Here is a 12,429-nt window from a genome sequence, read left to right as displayed (position 1 = left end):
TTGGTTATGGAGTTCTTTGGATCATACAATGTTCAAACAAATTTGAACGCGGTTAGTCAATTTTAATAACTAATTGATACGTGGCGTTGTTCTACCGGAACGATGCGACCGAAGTCAAGCCTTTGGATCCAGATCTGACTTAGAACAGATCAATAATCCGCACGTTCTGGTTTCCAGCCGATATACCAAATCAGTTTTAGTTTACCAAATAGAGTTAAGTTGCTTTAAACGTGGTTGATTCTTTTTATTTGGCTATTATCATATTTAGATTAGGTTCTTTTAAAGGTTTGGGTACATACACAGTACCAGATCCGGATCCCGGAAATGGTGCTCTGAAGGAATGGAGGGAGAAGAGAAGATTTACAACTGAGGATCGAGATCCGGTCTCTTTGCCTCAGAGGAATGTAGAATTTATATGGCAGATCTGATACAGATCAGTCTGCAAGCATGCTTTGAAAAGAAAAGTGCTTTGAAAATAAATTGTTGGAATTTAAATGTGCATAAAATTAAATTGCAGAAAAGTAAATGCTTTAAAGTAAATTGCGAAAATTTAAATTACATTAAACTTTAAAAATTTAAAGGACTGAATTTAAACATACATCTTTGCTTTCTGGCTTTACAAATTTTCAAATCTTTCCAGAAGGGAAGATTGAAAGACGGGAAGATTGAAGGTAAAGAACTAGTCTGATCACCCAAAGCTCTTGTGATAGAACTATTGTGTAAGCAGAAAACTTCTTTGGAACCCTTCGGAGAGGGAGAGAAGTTTTAGAGAGAAGGAAGAGAAGAAGAGAGAGAGAAGCTTTGAAGAGAGAAATGAAAAACCTGAGGAGTCTAAGTCTTCCTCTCGGTTTATATACAAAATCTTTAAACTGTTCACTGTAGCGGGATTTTAAGTGCACAGTAACAATTGGATCGTAGCTTTGAATAGTAGACTCTTTGTAGAAAAATACAATACGGGTGAAGAGACATGTGCGCTCTCCCTTGTGTCCAGGGGACCACCCGAAAATACATCTCTTTTTTTTTTTTTTTTTTTTTAAGTAAATAATCAAATAATTATTTACAATGCTTTATCGGAGAGAAAATGCCGAAACAGTCATCTTCATTATCGTCTCCGAGAGAAATGAAAGGTTCTTCATCATCATCAACATCTTCATCTTCATCTTCAGAGGAATCTGCAGCTGAGAACTTTGATCGAGAGGCGAGGAGCTGTTCCATGGCTTTGAAATACTCATCTTCCGTTTTGGCGCTTGCCAAAAGAGACTGGGCTTTGGATTTTTGGGTTAGGAAGGTCTGTTGGGCTTTAGAGGCTTCCAAGGTTGGTTGTAGGAGGTTTTTAGAGGAGAGCCAATCTTTGATCATGTTGACAGTCAATTTGGACTGTTCATCAAATTTTGACCACCATTTGACTTTAAAGGTTCTTTGAAGGATGACTTGGGAATCTTGGTTGTGGAAACGTAGGTTCCACGAACAAACCCAAGGAAGAAAGAAATTTGCACAAAAGCAAAGAAAGGGGGGAAATCTTTTTTCTGAGACAGAGGGTAAATAATGGGCTTTGAAGAGGTTTAGGCAATTTGTAGCGTTTGGTGATAAGATTTGTGGAATTGGGCCAAAATGATTCCACCAATGTTGAAACCAATTTGGAAGGCTTTGAACGGTTATCTTTGTGTTGAAGAAAAATAACCAAGAGTGGGATTTTTTAGGGTTTTGGATAAAGAAGGTGTTATACCATGCTTGTTGGTAATCCCAGTAGGAAAAAGTCCGACAATGTGGTAAACGGGTTTCAAAATTTAGAGGGAAGGTTTTACAATTGTGGAGTAGGTCACCCCACTGATTTGGGCTCAATACTTTGAGGATTGTGGCCGTTGAATAAGCCGGTTCTGGATGGGCTTTGTCAAGAAAGAAATGTTTGAATTTAACTGATTCAGTTATTTCCAAAATGCTTTGATAATAAGACTGGGGTTTTGTCAAATCCCATGGTTTGAAAAACCAGCCTTTGGGAAAAAACTTTGAAATGCTTTGAAAAGGATCAGAATGGTAAAATCCATCTTCTAGAGAAAGAATGTTTTGAAAATGGGTTTTATCAAACCAATCGGAGGTTTTCTTTGAAGGTGTTGGCTGAGAAAGCACAATTTGAGAAGATGAGCTTTCAGCAGAGACAACAACATTTTGGGAAGAGGGTTTTGTAATTTCAATTTCTTTTTTAGGAGAAATTTGGCTTTGAGAAAGGTTTTGGAGGGCGAGCATGAGCTCAGGTGATTTTGTAATGGAACTCATCCATTGCTTTACTTGGTCATCAGAAGAAATAGATTTGTATTGGGCTCCATGTTCTTCAACCATTTCAATCCAAGATTTAATGGGCATGGCAGAAGAAAGTAATTTTTCTTTAGAAGGGGTTGACTGGGGTTCTTTGGAAGGTTCATGGGAACCAGTGTCTTTGAGAACTGCTTTACCTTTATTCTTCTTTGGCGGCATTATCTGTTTTGAAGAAATTCCCGAGTTAGAAAATCAGGAACAGAATTTTTGTCACCTTTAATAAATTCAATATCAAAATCAAAAACACTTAAAATAGCTTGCCAACGTGCAAAAATTTGTTTTGATGCAATGTTTTGAACATCTTTTTCTAAAACATGTTTTGCAGCTTTGCAGTCAATTCTAAGTAAAAATTTTTGATTTAATAAATCACTTTGAAATTTTGTAATGCATAAAACAATGGAAAGGATTTCTTTTTTGATAGTAGAATAGTTTTTCTGGCAGTCATTCCAATGAGCAGAAACATATTGAACTATCTGTTCTTTATCATTATCCCTTTGTTTCAAAATTCCTCCATAACCTATGTCAGATGCATCGGTTTCAACAATTTTAGGTAATGCAGGATTTGCAAGAAATAAACAAGGAATGTTTTTTACAGATTGCTTTATTAATCTAACCACTTTGGTATGCTCTTCTGTCCATGCAACAGGATTCTTTTTTAACCTATCATGCAAAGGTTTAGACATCCTATTGATATTAGGGCAGAAATCAAGAACATAATTTAAACTACCAAGAAATCTTTGTAATTGGGTTTTGTCAAGAATTTTGTCTGGGAATTTATCCGCAAACAAAAGTGATCTCTCGATAGGGGTAATAGTGCCTTTGGAAATATGGTGACCAAGGAACCTGACTTTTGTTTGAAATAATGAAATCTTTGAACTTGAAAGAGCCAGGCCAGCCTTTTTTGTAACAAGATGAAAAGTCTTTAAATGTTTGAAATGTTGATCAATACTTTGAGAAAAAATCAACACATCATCAATGTAAACGATGCAAAACTCAGAATAGGGATTATAAATATCGTTCATGATTCTTTGAAATTCTGAGGGTGCATTTTTCAAACCAAAGGGCATTACTGTCCATTCGTATTGTCCAAAGGGGACAGTAAAAGCTGTTTTGTAACGGTCTTTAGGATGGATTTGTATTTGCCAAAAACCAGACTTCATGTCAAATTTTGAAAAAATAAGAGCAGAACACAATTTTTGGAGCAAATCCTTTTTATTAGGTATGGGGTACCTAATCCATTTTAAGGCTTTATTTAAGGGCTTATAATTTATCACAAGTCTAGGAACGCCTCTTTCAATTTCAGAATTTTTGTTGACATAAAAAGCGGCACAAGACCAAGGTGATCTTGATTTTACAATAAGTCCTTTATTTTCAAGATCATTAATCTCATCTTTACAATGTTGTTCCAACTCCATGTTCATTTGGATTGGACGTGCTTTGGTGGGTATTTGTTTTTCATCAAAAGAATTTTCATAAGGCAGATCTACCAAATGTTGTTTCCTTTTCCAAAAAGCAGATGGTAAATCAGCACATATTTCTTTTTCAATAAGGCTTTTGAAATCAAGAATTTTTCTTTGTATAGAATCATTTTGAAGTTGATTCTCAATTCTTTGGAAATTTAAATCTTTTTGTAAGCAAAATAAATCATCCTGTTTGGACTTAAGAATGGCATTAATCTTGTTTTGGTAAACAGAACAAGCTTTGACAATATTCAAATTCCTTGTTTTGGGTTTTTCAATAAACGAGAAAACAAGGTCTTTGGATTTTGCTTTGAAATATATACCATCATAATTTACAGCATACGGGGTTATAAGATTTATAAAAGGGGTTCCTAAAATGATAGCATGGTGTATATCATTTGTAAGAACAAAAGAAGTTTTAAATTCAATTTTATTATTATAAACCGAGGCTTCAACTTTGGAACTAACATTCAATTTTGAATTATTAGCGGCAGAAAGTCTTTCTTTTGTTTTTTCATGAAATCTTTTGGGGACGATATCTTCTCTAATGCAATTTAAATCAGCGCCAGTGTCAAAAAGGGCAATGGCGTCCATAGCAAAATCATCAGAAAAGATGAGAGTGACTTTAATCAAATACTTTCTTGTGGTGATTTGCTTTAAAACAAATAGAAAATCATTGGGTACAGACTCTATGTTTTCTACTTTAATATCCTCACCATCATCAGGATTGGATTCATTGTCTGAATTTTCTTGCAATTGTTTTTGTAAAAGAAGTTGGATAGTCTCAGAATCACTTTTTTGTTTTTCTTTTAAATCTCTGATTTCACATTTGATTTCTTTTATCTCTTTCTGAAGATCTTGGATATTAGGAACTGCCTTTTTTGTTTTCTTTTTATCCAAAATTTGAGTAAGATCATAAGAATTCTTCTTAATAATTGGAACCTTAGAAATCTCAGTTGAGGTTCCGGCTTTGTCAGAATCCATGGTTTTCAAAAGTTTATCAAGATATTCTTTTTGAAGATTTGGATCTGAAATATGCTTTACAAGTTCAAGAAAAATTTCTTGGTCTTTAGTCAAAACATTGATTTTCTTTAAATAGGAATCCGAATCAGAATCACTACTGCTAGATGCAGAGGTACCTGAGTCAAATAATTCATCGACCTGAAGAGGATCACTGTCTCCTGACATGGAAGACTCAGAGTCAGAAGACTCTACAAGAAGAGGGGCTATTTTGGAAAGGATGTCCTCATTGAGGTCAAGCTCTTGGAGTCTCTTGTTCATTCTACAAAACTTTGCAGTATGACCTTTCATACCACATTTGAAACAAGTGGCATCTTTGAAGTTGAATGGGGTTTTAGGTTTGGCTTTAAACTCTTTCTTTTTAGAGAAACTATGTTTCTTATAAGGCCTCGAAGGTCTCTTATAAGGAAGTTTTCTAAACTCGTGAAAGGGTTTCCTATGACTTTTAGATTTGTAATATTTCTTGTAAGGTTTTGAAGAACACTTACCATTACAATCTTTGGAAGTAGAAGCTTTAAAGGGGTCATAATTGAATTGTTTACAAAAACCGCCTAATTCTTGCTTAGATCTCCTAAGCTCCTGCTTCAGACGTTTCTGTAATTTCAAATCTTGACAGATCTTTAAACCTTCTTTATTGACAAAACTGACTAGTTCACCATAAGTGAGCTCGTCATAAGGAATACGATTGTCATAGAGAGCTTTGATGGAATTTCTAACCTTTTCTCCCAATAGGGTAGGTAAACCTGCAAGGAATTTTTCCTTCCAAGTTACATGATTTGCATCATCCCTAAGGAAGAGTCTAGTAAAGAAAGTGGTTTTGTATTCTTGGAAATCAGTGAGTTTCCTACATCTTAAGTTGTGTAGTAACTCGGCGTTTTTGTCTCTAAGGTGAGAAGGGTCACCTATGAAGTGAAGGGAAATGGTTAAAATCAGGGTAGCAACTGCATCCTGAATAGGGTTATTAAACTCATCAAGAATGGGAGCACCATTCTCATCAGTTTGGATGGCATTAAAAATGTCTAATTGCTGCAATTTAGTGAGAAGATGATCCCACCATCCTTTGAGTTGACCAGTAAAACCGGCAATTAGGATTTCTGCAATGGCTTTGTCAGAAGTTCCTGATTGTGTTTTATAGGCATTGGCTGCCATGGTCATTTGCTGCAATACACCTAAAATGTTATACTCAGACATTCCATCTATATTCCACTCATAGACAGAGGATGCATTATATCGAGCTTGATTTAATGCACTAGGCCTGTTGTCTATAGTCAAATCAGGTGGAGATTTGGAAGTAGGGATAGCAAGTTCCCAATGGATTTTATTGGCTTTAGAAACAGGTTCTTCGGTAAAGGCTTCTAAGTCAGAAGAGGCAATAGAAACCTGGTCTTGTTCTAATACTCCAATCTTGCTAGATTGAGGAGTATCAGGAGCTATTTGAACCTTACTAGATGAGGAAGAAGCAGCTTCTATCCTATCTAGTTGTTCTCTAATGGCTTTGGCAAAATCCGATTTTGATTCATGGACAAGCTTTTGGCTAGTTTTTGAAACCTGGAAGGGTTTGAAAATAGGTTCCTTAAGCTTTTTATCAGAATCTGATTTTGAAGGGATAGGCTTTTGACTAGGAGAAACAGATATGGTTGACTGTTGAAATTGGTTTTCTATTCTAGTCAACTGTTTTCCTATAGTATTTAAGTTAGTACTGCAGAAATTATTCTGCTGGATAATACTACTTAAATTACTATCAGTATCATTTGGTTTGGGGATTTTGTAAGGTGAAGCTCTAATTTCTATAGGAGGTTCGCCGTGGTCAACGGTTACACTCCGGAGGGGTGGATGCTCAGAATCGACAGTTCTATTACTATCGGAGAGTTTCCATTCAGTGGTCTTTTTCCTAATAGTAATAGGGTTTGACTCTTTGAAGGGGTAAGCGATGTTGTTATCAGAAGAATATATCTCAAACCAATCAAAAAACAATATATGAACTTGGTGAAGATTCACAAATTCATAATAAGTTTGTTGGATTTCTTTTCTTTGATTTAAAAAATGTTTGAAAAACCAAAGTCTTTTCTCTTTGTTTAAATCAGAATAGAAATCATTATGTAAAAGAGTTTTATCCAATTCAAATTCTTTTTCGATGACATTAATGACATTTTCTGTGACAGCAGAAAATGTAGGGGATGTTGGAGGAGAAGGTTCCTTCTCTTCCTGACTTTGAATATGTTGACTACTAGTGTAGATTGGATGTGGAACATTAGTGGTGTAATCAACTGATCGGATGGAGGTACTAGGTACATCTGAAGTAGAGAACCTAGGTTGACTTTGAAAAGGAAGATTTATTACTGAAGGGACTTTTGTAAATTTCCTTTCTAAGGAAAGAATACTTGAGCATGAAGCTTTATCAGAAAATCTGGATGAGGTAGATCTTCTGAACGATAGTTTGACTTTACCATCGGAATACTGAGTCACATTTTGCAACTCTGTATTGGGCTCAAGTTGTTTTGGAATCGCTGGTGGAGCGGCTCCTTCAAGAATCCATTCTTCTGGAAGATGGACATCTTTCCATTGAATAGGTTTTGGAATTACAGTGTTGGCTCTAGACAAATCAGTCTGCAAGAGAAGAGTCTCATCTCTCTTTGACTGGAATTTATGTTGTGTACTGAATGCAGTGATCATTGCCTTATACGAGATTTTAAAAATTAAGGCAACTGGGATGGAACCCTCAATCATATTATAATTGTGGGTTTTGATTTGTAAAATCATGCTTTTCAAAATATTTTTGTCTTTAAGTGAAATTGTTATGTTTGGATAACAATCAAATGAAATTGGACCTTTACACAGACTGGATTCGATGCTACTTAGCAAGGAATCATCAAAAGAGATGAATCGCCCATCTCTTAGGACAGCAAGGATAGAAGTGTCCAAGCCTTCTTTGGTTAAGGGTTTTATTCCGACCTGAATAAGACCGATGTGAACATAATTGAAATTCTTTTCTTTTAATTTCTTTAAAGAATGCTCAGAAAATAATTGAATTGTTTCAAAAGGATTTGAAAGGGTTATGTCACGTTCTTCAGTCTTTATAATATAATCACTCTTTAAAAAATCAAGCTTTTTTGTTTTGTAAATCTTTTCTTTAGAAATTTTTGGAAGTTCCCAACAATCAATTGCTTTATCAAAGTTCTCAATAAAGAATTCTTCTGAACTCACAACATGCTTTGACTCACTAGTCTTCCCGGAAGAAGAGCTAGAAAAGGATGATGTTCTACAGTGTATAGGATCCATGAATAGAAACCTATGGTCTATCTATGGTCTTGTCAGAATGGCTACAGGTATGGTTTTACAGCCCTAAACGGATGTCCTTATCCTATGGCGGGACTTACTACCAGTAAGGATTCACCACACAACAAAACTTCAAAATAAAACACAAGTCTTTAAACACAGAACTATAAACTGCTTTACACTATCCTCCCCTTGGCTCTTATTTCCTTCTGGTATCAGAGCCAAGGGGAGGATTGTGTAAAGCAGTTTATAGTTCTGTGTTTAAAGACTTGTGTTTTATTTTGAAGTTTTGTTGTGTGGTGAATCCTTACTGGTAGTAAGTCCCGCCATAGGATAAGGACATCCGTTTAGGGCTGTAAAACCATACCTGTAGCCATTCTGACAAGACCATAGATAGACCATAGGTTTCTATTCATGGATCCTATACACTGTAGAACATCATCCTTTTCTAGCTCTTCTTCCGGGAAGACTAGTGAGTCAAAGCATGTTGTGAGTTCAGAAGAATTCTTTATTGAGAACTTTGATAAAGCAATTGATTGTTGGGAACTTCCAAAAATTTCTAAAGAAAAGATTTACAAAACAAAAAAGCTTGATTTTTTAAAGAGTGATTATATTATAAAGACCGAAGAACGTGACATAACCCTTTCAAATCCTTTTGAAACAATTCAATTATTTTCTGAGCATTCTTTAAAGAAATTAAAAGAAAAGAATTTCAATTATGTTCACATCGGTCTTATTCAGGTCGGAATAAAACCCTTAACCAAAGAAGGCTTGGACACTTCTATCCTTGCTGTCCTAAGAGATGGGCGATTCATCTCTTTTGATGATTCCTTGCTAAGTAGCATCGAATCCAGTCTGTGTAAAGGTCCAATTTCATTTGATTGTTATCCAAACATAACAATTTCACTTAAAGACAAAAATATTTTGAAAAGCATGATTTTACAAATCAAAACCCACAATTATAATATGATTGAGGGTTCCATCCCAGTTGCCTTAATTTTTAAAATCTCGTATAAGGCAATGATCACTGCATTCAGTACACAACATAAATTCCAGTCAAAGAGAGATGAGACTCTTCTCTTGCAGACTGATTTGTCTAGAGCCAACACTGTAATTCCAAAACCTATTCAATGGAAAGATGTCCATCTTCCAGAAGAATGGATTCTTGAAGGAGCCGCTCCACCAGCGATTCCAAAACAACTTGAGCCCAATACAGAGTTGCAAAATGTGACTCAGTATTCCGATGGTAAAGTCAAACTATCGTTCAGAAGATCTACCTCATCCAGATTTTCTGATAAAGCTTCATGCTCAAGTATTCTTTCCTTAGAAAGGAAATTTACAAAAGTCCCTTCAGTAATAAATCTTCCTTTTCAAAGTCAACCTAGGTTCTCTACTTCAGATGTACCTAGTACCTCCATCCGATCAGTTGATTACACCACTAGTGTTCCACATCCAATCTACACTAGTAGTCAACATATTCAAAGTCAGGAAGAGAAGGAACCTTCTCCTCCAACATCCCCTACATTTTCTGCTGTCACAGAAAATGTCATTAATGTCATCGAAAAAGAATTTGAATTGGATAAAACTCTTTTACATAATGATTTCTATTCTGATTTAAACAAAGAGAAAAGACTTTGGTTTTTCAAACATTTTTTAAATCAAAGAAAAGAAATCCAACAAACTTATTATGAATTTGTGAATCTTCACCAAGTTCATATATTGTTTTTTGATTGGTTTGAGATATATTCTTCTGATAACAACATCGCTTACCCCTTCAAAGAGTCAAACCCTATTACTATTAGGAAAAAGACCACTGAATGGAAACTCTCCGATAGTAATAGAACTGTCGATTCTGAGCATCCACCCCTCCGGAGTGTAACCGTTGACCACGGCGAACCTCCTATAGAAATTAGAGCTTCACCTTACAAAATCCCCAAACCAAATGATACTGATAGTAATTTAAGTAGTATTATCCAGCAGAATAATTTCTGCAGTACTAACTTAAATACTATAGGAAAACAGTTGACTAGAATAGAAAACCAATTTCAACAGTCAACCATATCTGTTTCTCCTAGTCAAAAGCCTATCCCTTCAAAATCAGATTCTGATAAAAAGCTTAAGGAACCTATTTTCAAACCCTTCCAGGTTTCGAAAACTAGCCAAAAGCTTGTCCATGAATCAAAATCGGATTTTGCCAAAGCCATTAGAGAACAACTAGATAGGATAGAAGCTGCTTCTTCCTCATCTAGTAAGGTTCAAATAGCTCCTGATACTCCTCAATCTAGCAAGATTGGAGTATTAGAACAAGACCAGGTTTCTATTGCCTCTTCTGACTTAGAAGCCTTTACCGAAGAACCTGTTTCTAAAGCCAATAAAATCCATTGGGAACTTGCTATCCCTACTTCCAAATCTCCACCTGATTTGACTATAGACAACAGGCCTAGTGCATTAAATCAAGCTCGATATAATGCATCCTCTGTCTATGAGTGGAATATAGATGGAATGTCTGAGTATAACATTTTAGGTGTATTGCAGCAAATGACCATGGCAGCCAATGCCTATAAAACACAATCAGGAACTTCTGACAAAGCCATTGCAGAAATCCTAATTGCCGGTTTTACTGGTCAACTCAAAGGATGGTGGGATCATCTTCTCACTAAATTGCAGCAATTAGACATTTTTAATGCCATCCAAACTGATGAGAATGGTGCTCCCATTCTTGATGAGTTTAATAACCCTATTCAGGATGCAGTTGCTACCCTGATTTTAACCATTTCCCTTCACTTCATAGGTGACCCTTCTCACCTTAGAGACAAAAACGCCGAGTTACTACACAACTTAAGATGTAGGAAACTCACTGATTTCCAAGAATACAAAACCACTTTCTTTACTAGACTCTTCCTTAGGGATGATGCAAATCATGTAACTTGGAAGGAAAAATTCCTTGCAGGTTTACCTACCCTATTGGGAGAAAAGGTTAGAAATTCCATCAAAGCTCTCTATGACAATCGTATTCCTTATGACGAGCTCACTTATGGTGAACTAGTCAGTTTTGTCAATAAAGAAGGTTTAAAGATCTGTCAAGATTTGAAATTACAGAAACGTCTGAAGCAGGAGCTTAGGAGATCTAAGCAAGAATTAGGCGGTTTTTGTAAACAATTTAATTATGACCCCTTTAAAGCTTCTACTTCCAAAGATTGTAATGGTAAGTGTTCTTCAAAACCTTACAAGAAATATTACAAATCTAAAAGCCATAGGAAACCCTTTCACGAGTTTAGAAAACTTCCTTATAAGAGACCTTCGAGGCCTTATAAGAAACATAGTTTCTCTAAAAAGAAAGAGTTTAAAGCCAAACCTAAAACCCCATTCAACTTCAAAGATGCCACTTGTTTCAAATGTGGTATGAAAGGTCATACTGCAAAGTTTTGTAGAATGAACAAGAGACTCCAAGAGCTTGACCTCAATGAGGACATCCTTTCCAAAATAGCCCCTCTTCTTGTAGAGTCTTCTGACTCTGAGTCTTCCATGTCAGGAGACAGTGATCCTCTTCAGGTCGATGAATTATTTGACTCAGGTACCTCTGCATCTAGCAGTAGTGATTCTGATTCGGATTCCTATTTAAAGAAAATCAATGTTTTGACTAAAGACCAAGAAATTTTTCTTGAACTTGTAAAGCATATTTCAGATCCAAATCTTCAAAAAGAATATCTTGATAAACTTTTGAAAACCATGGATTCTGACAAAGCCGGAACCTCAACTGAGATTTCTAAGGTTCCAATTATTAAGAAGAATTCTTATGATCTTACTCAAATTTTGGATAAAAAGAAAACAAAAAAGGCAGTTCCTAATATCCAAGATCTTCAGAAAGAGATAAAAGAAATCAAATGTGAAATCAGAGATTTAAAAGAAAAACAAAAAAGTGATTCTGAGACTATCCAACTTCTTTTACAAAAACAATTGCAAGAAAATTCAGACAATGAATCCAATCCTGATGATGGTGAGGATATTAAAGTAGAAAACATAGAGTCTGTACCCAATGATTTTCTATTTGTTTTAAAGCAAATCACCACAAGAAAGTATTTGATTAAAGTCACTCTCATCTTTTCTGATGATTTTGCTATGGACGCCATTGCCCTTTTTGACACTGGCGCTGATTTAAATTGCATTAGAGAAGATATCGTCCCCAAAAGATTTCATGAAAAAACAAAAGAAAGACTTTCTGCCGCTAATAATTCAAAATTGAATGTTAGTTCCAAAGTTGAAGCCTCGGTTTATAATAATAAAATTGAATTTAAAACTTCTTTTGTTCTTACAAATGATATACACCATGCTATCATTTTAGGAACCCCTTTTATAAATC

Source organism: Citrus sinensis, chromosome 9 (genome assembly GCF_022201045.2).
Source record: "Citrus sinensis cultivar Valencia sweet orange chromosome 9, DVS_A1.0, whole genome shotgun sequence".
NCBI classification, from domain to species: domain Eukaryota; kingdom Viridiplantae; phylum Streptophyta; class Magnoliopsida; order Sapindales; family Rutaceae; genus Citrus; species Citrus sinensis.
This window is presented reverse-complemented; position numbering follows the sequence as displayed.